Genomic DNA, 6,156 nt, shown 5'->3' with positions numbered 1-6,156 from the left:
GTTGGGTGCACGTTTAAATGTGTGTATGAGTAGGCAATAACTGCTTATCAATGTGTATGTGTAGGATACTGTGTGGCACCTGTTTGTGCAGTGTTTATATGTAAATCTACCTTGGTGTGGGTTTTGTCCAGATGTGAGTGTGTGCACACACATAATAATGGATGGGGGCCTCTGTGACCCCACCCTCATCTCCCTCCTCCCCAGAGGATGAGGCTTCACTGGCCTCACTCTCTGGCCCAGCCTCAGGTCCTTGAGGACCTGGTGGAGGACCCCGGCCCCCAGATGGGCAGGGTGACCATGTTTAGGTAGCAAGCAGACACCAGAGGAAAGAAAAGTGATTAGAGGCCTGGCTTTTGCTTCTACCTATTCCTTCCCCTGCTCTCTTTCATTAGTACCAGTATTTCACTTGGCTGCCAGAGCATCTGATGAACAGATGGTATATGACCCAGGGTTTATTTGAATGCAGATGTGTATTCAAATTCTCATGCTGGTTCCACCACTGTAGACACGTCAGTTACCTCAGGTGATATTTCACTTTCTGAAAAGTAGGGAGAATAATAATTATATTACTTGCCCTGTCTTTCCACTTGGAGCTGTGACACTCACTTCAGAAAGGTTTGGTAAGCCATCGAGCTATGTAAAGAATTACTATTATGTAAATATTATTTGAGGATGAAAGTTAGTGGGCTCTGCAAACATTTAGTAAACCCCCCTCTAGGTGCTGGGGATCTAGATGCACCCGTACTCACTTATATCTGACTCTGTGACCCTACGGACTGTAACCTGCCAGGCTGCTCTGTCCATGGGGTTCTCCAGGCAAGAATACTAGAGTGGGTAGCCGTGTCCTCCTCCAGGGGATCTTCCTGACCCAGGGATTAAACCCATGTCTCCTGTGTCTCCTGCATTGCAGGCAGATTCTTTACCACTGAGCCACCTGGGGATCTAGAGGTAAAGCAAATAGACTTGGTGCCTGGCCTTCTGGAACTTTGAATCTAGTGGGGATGATTCAGGTGGTTTCATGTGAAATGTATTACAGAAGAGGGAGATGCTGAATATGAAACTGGGAGGTCAGGGGAAGACCTGGGGAAGCAGCATTCCGTTGAGCCTGAGGGATGGCGGGGACTTGTCTAGGTGCAGGGGAGCTGAGAGGGTGAGAGCTCTAAACTGATTGAAAGATAACATGTGATGTGGAGTTTAGTGTTTCAGTTCACAGGTGGTTGGAAACGGGACCTTGGTCTGTTCCCAGATGTGTCAGGAATAGACAAGGTGAGGGAACCTGGCTAAGGATGCCTGGAGGCCATTCAGAATCTAAAGGGCTCAGGAAAGCCCCTGTCCTAGGGTAGGGTAAGAATCTCACCCTCCACGGGTCTCCACTGTAACTCAGGTTGAGATCACTGGCATGCCCTTGTTGGCAAGAAAATGGTTAATGAACAGTATAGGGAAAGGCAGTGGTGCCACACTTAGCCCCGGGCAGGCATCTAATAAGTGCTTACTGGCTGCGTTAATGGGAGTGGATGTTTTCCCAACTTTTGCAGGTACCCTGGAACCCAGGTCCCCTGAAGCCTAGGAGATTCCTGGGGACCTTGTCCTGTGGGTCTCTGCAGTGGTGATGGTTTCACAGAGCAGGAAATCTAAAATATTCATGACATGGCTATTCCGGGAGCTACTTCTAGCTACATGGGGGCTCAGGACTTCTTCTCACTAACTTGTTTATGTTTTTTATTCAGTCCACAAACATGTATTACCTGTTATGAATGTGGAGACAGAGAGATGAGCTTCTGGTCTACAGGGAAATGAATGTGAGTACAAATTACTCTAAGATACAAAATACAATATGTCAGAGGAAAAGTACAATGTGTTATAAAAAATGAGAAGGCTTTCCCCCTTTGATTCAGTTCAGTTCATTTCAGTTTCATTCATGTCTGGAGAACATCCTCACCGTTGAATGAGAGAAGATGAGTACATTAGGAGACGGATGACCCCAGAGGGATTACAGTCTGATAGGGGCAACCATGTACCTGACAGGGTAAATTTGGTTTTCCACATCTGTCCACGCCTCTCTTGAGTATGCCATCTCATACTGCAGAGGTTGTTGTCACTCAGTTGTGTCTGACTCATAGCTACCCCTAAGGACTGCAGCATGCCAGGCTTCCCTGTCCTTCACTATCTCTCTGAGTTTGCTCAAACTCATGTCCATTGAGTTGATAATGCCATGGCTGGAAAACTAAACACCCGTTTGCTAAGCTCCTTGCTGCTGGGTTCCTGTTTGAGATTTAGGTTTAGCTAGTCAAAAAGTTATGACCAACCTAGATAGCATATTCAAAATCAGAGACATTACTTTGCCAACAAAGGTCCGTCTAGTCAAGGCTATGGTTTTTCCTGTGGTCATGTATGGATGTGAGAGTTGGACTGTGAAGAAAGCTGAGCACCGAAGAATTGATGCTTTTGAACTGTGGTGTTGGAGAAGACTCTTGCTTGGACTGCAAGGAGATCCAACCAGTCCATTCGGAAGGAGATCAGCCCTGGGATTTCTTTGGAAAGAATGATGCTAAAGGTGAAACTCCAGTACTGTGGCCACCTCATGCGAAGAGTTGACTCATTGGAAAAGACTCTGATGCTGGGAGGGATTGGGGGCAGGAGAAGGGGACGACAGAGGATGAGATGGCTGGATGGCATCAGTGACTCGATGGACGTGAGTCTGAGTGAACTCCGGGAGTTGGTGATGGACAGGGGTGATGGACAGGGAGGCCTGGTGTGCTGCGATTCATGGGGTCACGAAGAGTCGGATACAACTGAGCGACTGAACTGAACTGAACTGAGTCCTGTGTGCTTGTGCAAGACCTGAATTCAAAACTGAGTTAGGAAGAAAAACTGAATGTGTACCTTGGTGTGGGTTTTGTCCAGATGTGAGTGTGTGCACACACATAATAATGGATGGGGGCCCCTGTGACCCCCATCCTGTTTGGAGAGGAGGCAACAGCCTGGGAGAAATCCATTTTGCTGGGATCAGCCCAAAAGGCACAGCATGGCGCTGGAGTTCTTGCAGTAGCTCCTGGTGTCCAGATTATACCTCGGATGGTGTATTCCTGTAGCCAGAGACCGGGCCAGTTCATCCTTGAACTCTAGCTTCCAGGTTGGATGTGTGTGGGGCAGGGGGGTGTGGGGGTCCAGTACTATGGATAGTGTTCTGGGAATCATTCCTGGAAGCCCAGGTAGAACTCGCTCTGTGCTGATTCTGAACTCACTTGATTTTATTAATTCCATGTTTTCTTAAAATAGCTAGAAGGGTTTTATCTCTTCACTTGAACCCTAATTGATATGTTATGCTGTGAAGTACAGGTGCCCGAAAAGTCAGAGAAGGGACATGAGTGCACAGTGGAACAAGCAGGGAAGAAATCCAGAGGACTGCGGTTCTTTCCTCTTTCAATTTCACCTCCTACTCTCAGCCCCTCTTCCATCCTATAATCAATCTTCAAATGAATTAATCGATTGAATTGATTGTGTCAAACAACTACAGTGCACAAGGCACTCTGATGTTGAGGGTCACAGTCGTGAATGGATACACAAGGTCTCTGCTTATGCAAAGACGGATGTTCTACCAGCACTCAAATAAACACAGAATTCAAAATCATGGTAAGAGTTATGAAGGAAAAGGAGGGAACAGTGGGAGAAAATGATGGTGTGGAGTCTGCAAGAGAACTTATTTTGATTGGGAGGTCTGGGAAGATTGTTCAAGTAGGTAACCTTTAAGGTGAGCCGCACAGGAATAAAAGAGAGCCATCTGTGCCAAGGGCAGAGGAGGTGCAGGAGAGGTGTCAAGCAGCAGGAACAGAGTGGGTAAGAGCCATGTGAGCCTTTCTCAACACCTTCCTGCTGCTCCCTGTGTAATAGCCATAGGATGAGGCCTCAGTCCTTAGCCTTTTTGTGCTGAAAGCTGAAAGCCCTCTGTGATTTGTCATCCTCCCAGACATTTCTCCTGTTTTTCTCGTGTGACGGTGTTCCTCAGTCTTGGCATGAGTGACATCTGGAGCTGGATGAGTCTTCCGCTGTGGGGACTGTCCTGTGCCCTGTTGGATGTTATCGCTGGCCTCTACTCTCTAAGTGATAGTACTTAGACCTCTGCCCCTAGTTGTGACAACCAAAAATAACTCCAGACATTGCCAAACGTCCCGAGAGGGGCAATGTCACCTCTTTGAAAACTGCCGCCTCCCCTCCTGCTCCCCGCCCCCTCCGCTTTGGTCAGGTGGTCTTCTTGCTGGCTCCCAAATGCACCTTTAACCTTGTATGTTTCTGCACCTCCACTTATGCAGTTCCCTCTAATTATTACCTGCTTTTCTGCCCCTCCACAAAGCCTTACCCATATTTCTACGAGAAATGCACGGCTCTTATCTACTCAGCGTCCTTCTGTCCTTTGGGGCATTTGTATTGGATGACTCTCATGTGTTTGAATGGTAGAGGAAGAGTATCTTGTCTGCCCAGGTGTGTGGAGCTGTGACCTTTCCTTCTGTGTCCAGTTAAGAGCCAGAGGCTGGACCAGCCAGCCATCAAAGCCGAGCCAGCCAGGCTTTCCATGGGCTCTCCATGGGAGGGCACTCTTCTGAACTGTTAACTCTAAGTACAGAGCCCTGGACTGCCACTGGCAGGGAGCCTGCCACTTGGAGAGGGCCTGTTCCGAGCCTGTGACCACGTTATTAGAGCCTTTTGTTCAGAGACTTGTGCTAAAGCATTCACATTCTATGTTCTCTCTTACCCCACTTAGGCTAGTTTGGATTGTTTCTGTCAGTTATCACAAAAAGTGTCCTAATTCAATTTTCCTCAGTGCCTGGTTCAAATCTCTCCCCTTTAGGACACGCTTGCTGAAGGAAATGCTTGCTTTGAATCCATTGCTGGTGGTTTTCTGGAGCCAGCAGCCAATTCTTTGTCTCTTTTCCCAAATTTGAGTTTAGTGACATTAAGCTGCTATTTGAAATCATCATAGAGAGAATAATTATACCATGGAAATCAGCAAATACTACAAATCAAGGGTCTCTTTTTCCCACCTCATCCAGTTTACCAGCATACCACTGTCTAAATCTTCTCAGTTGTACCCCCATTTGAATATTAATCATTCACTAATTCATGACATCTCTTGCTTTTTGAATATGGTGAGGTTGGGAAGACAAACACCCTCAACATAGGCTGCATCTAAGTCTTCAGAATCTCAAAGGAGGAAAGGTCTTGAGAAATACTGTGGTCCAAGGTTTTTACTTCACACACAAGGACAAAGAGATCCAGAGACCTTCAGTGACTTGGTAGTTGTGAAGTCAAGATAAAGCCCGAGATCTTTTGACTTACACACATTATTAAAATACAGGCCTTTTTGGTCTTCCTCTGTGCCTTTTTCAACCTTTCCTTTCTCTGATTTTGGGATAAGAGGGTTTTAAAATGATTGTTGAATCATCCCAATAGCTAATGGTCACGATCCAAGTTGTCAGTGGTTACATTCAACAAGGGACTTTGAGGTTGTGAAGTCTCCAGAATGAGATCATTCCAGATGGGGTCTTAAAAATGTGGCAACACTGGGGAGACAGCTGCTCACAAAGGGGACTTGCTACCTTCCCATGGAAAGATCACAATGCTGGAGTGAAGGTTGCCTGCCCTGGGTGTTGTAACACTTAGAATGAAACAAGATGATAGTTGAATTGCATGGAAAGCTTTGCAGATTTATAAAAATTCAAAATACACTATTTTTTAAATATAGCTGTTCTATGTCCAGTAATTTATGCTGGAAGTATTCATAAGGGTATTGCAACCTTGTTTGAACTAATAAAAGACTGGAAACAATCTAAATGTTAAGCAATAGGGGACTAATTAAAGAAAACATTTTAAATATATATATGTATATATATGTGTATGTGTGTGCATATATATATATATATATATATATATGTATGTATGTGTGTATGTAGGTATACACACACACACAGGCAGAACTCTATATACTATTATGGAATTTTCTCCAAGACATACTGTTTAGTTATAAAAAGAAGGAACAGAATGGTGTGTATAGTTTGCTGCCATTCAAATTTAAAAAAGAAGAGGAGAGGCTTCCCTGGTGGCTCAGTGGTACAGAATCTGCCTGCCAATGCAGGAGACATGAGTTTGATCCCTGGTCTG

Source organism: Oryx dammah, unplaced genomic scaffold, assembly GCF_014754425.2.
Source record: "Oryx dammah isolate SB20612 unplaced genomic scaffold, SCBI_Odam_1.1 HiC_scaffold_5, whole genome shotgun sequence".
NCBI lineage: Eukaryota > Metazoa > Chordata > Mammalia > Artiodactyla > Bovidae > Oryx > Oryx dammah.
This window is presented reverse-complemented; position numbering follows the sequence as displayed.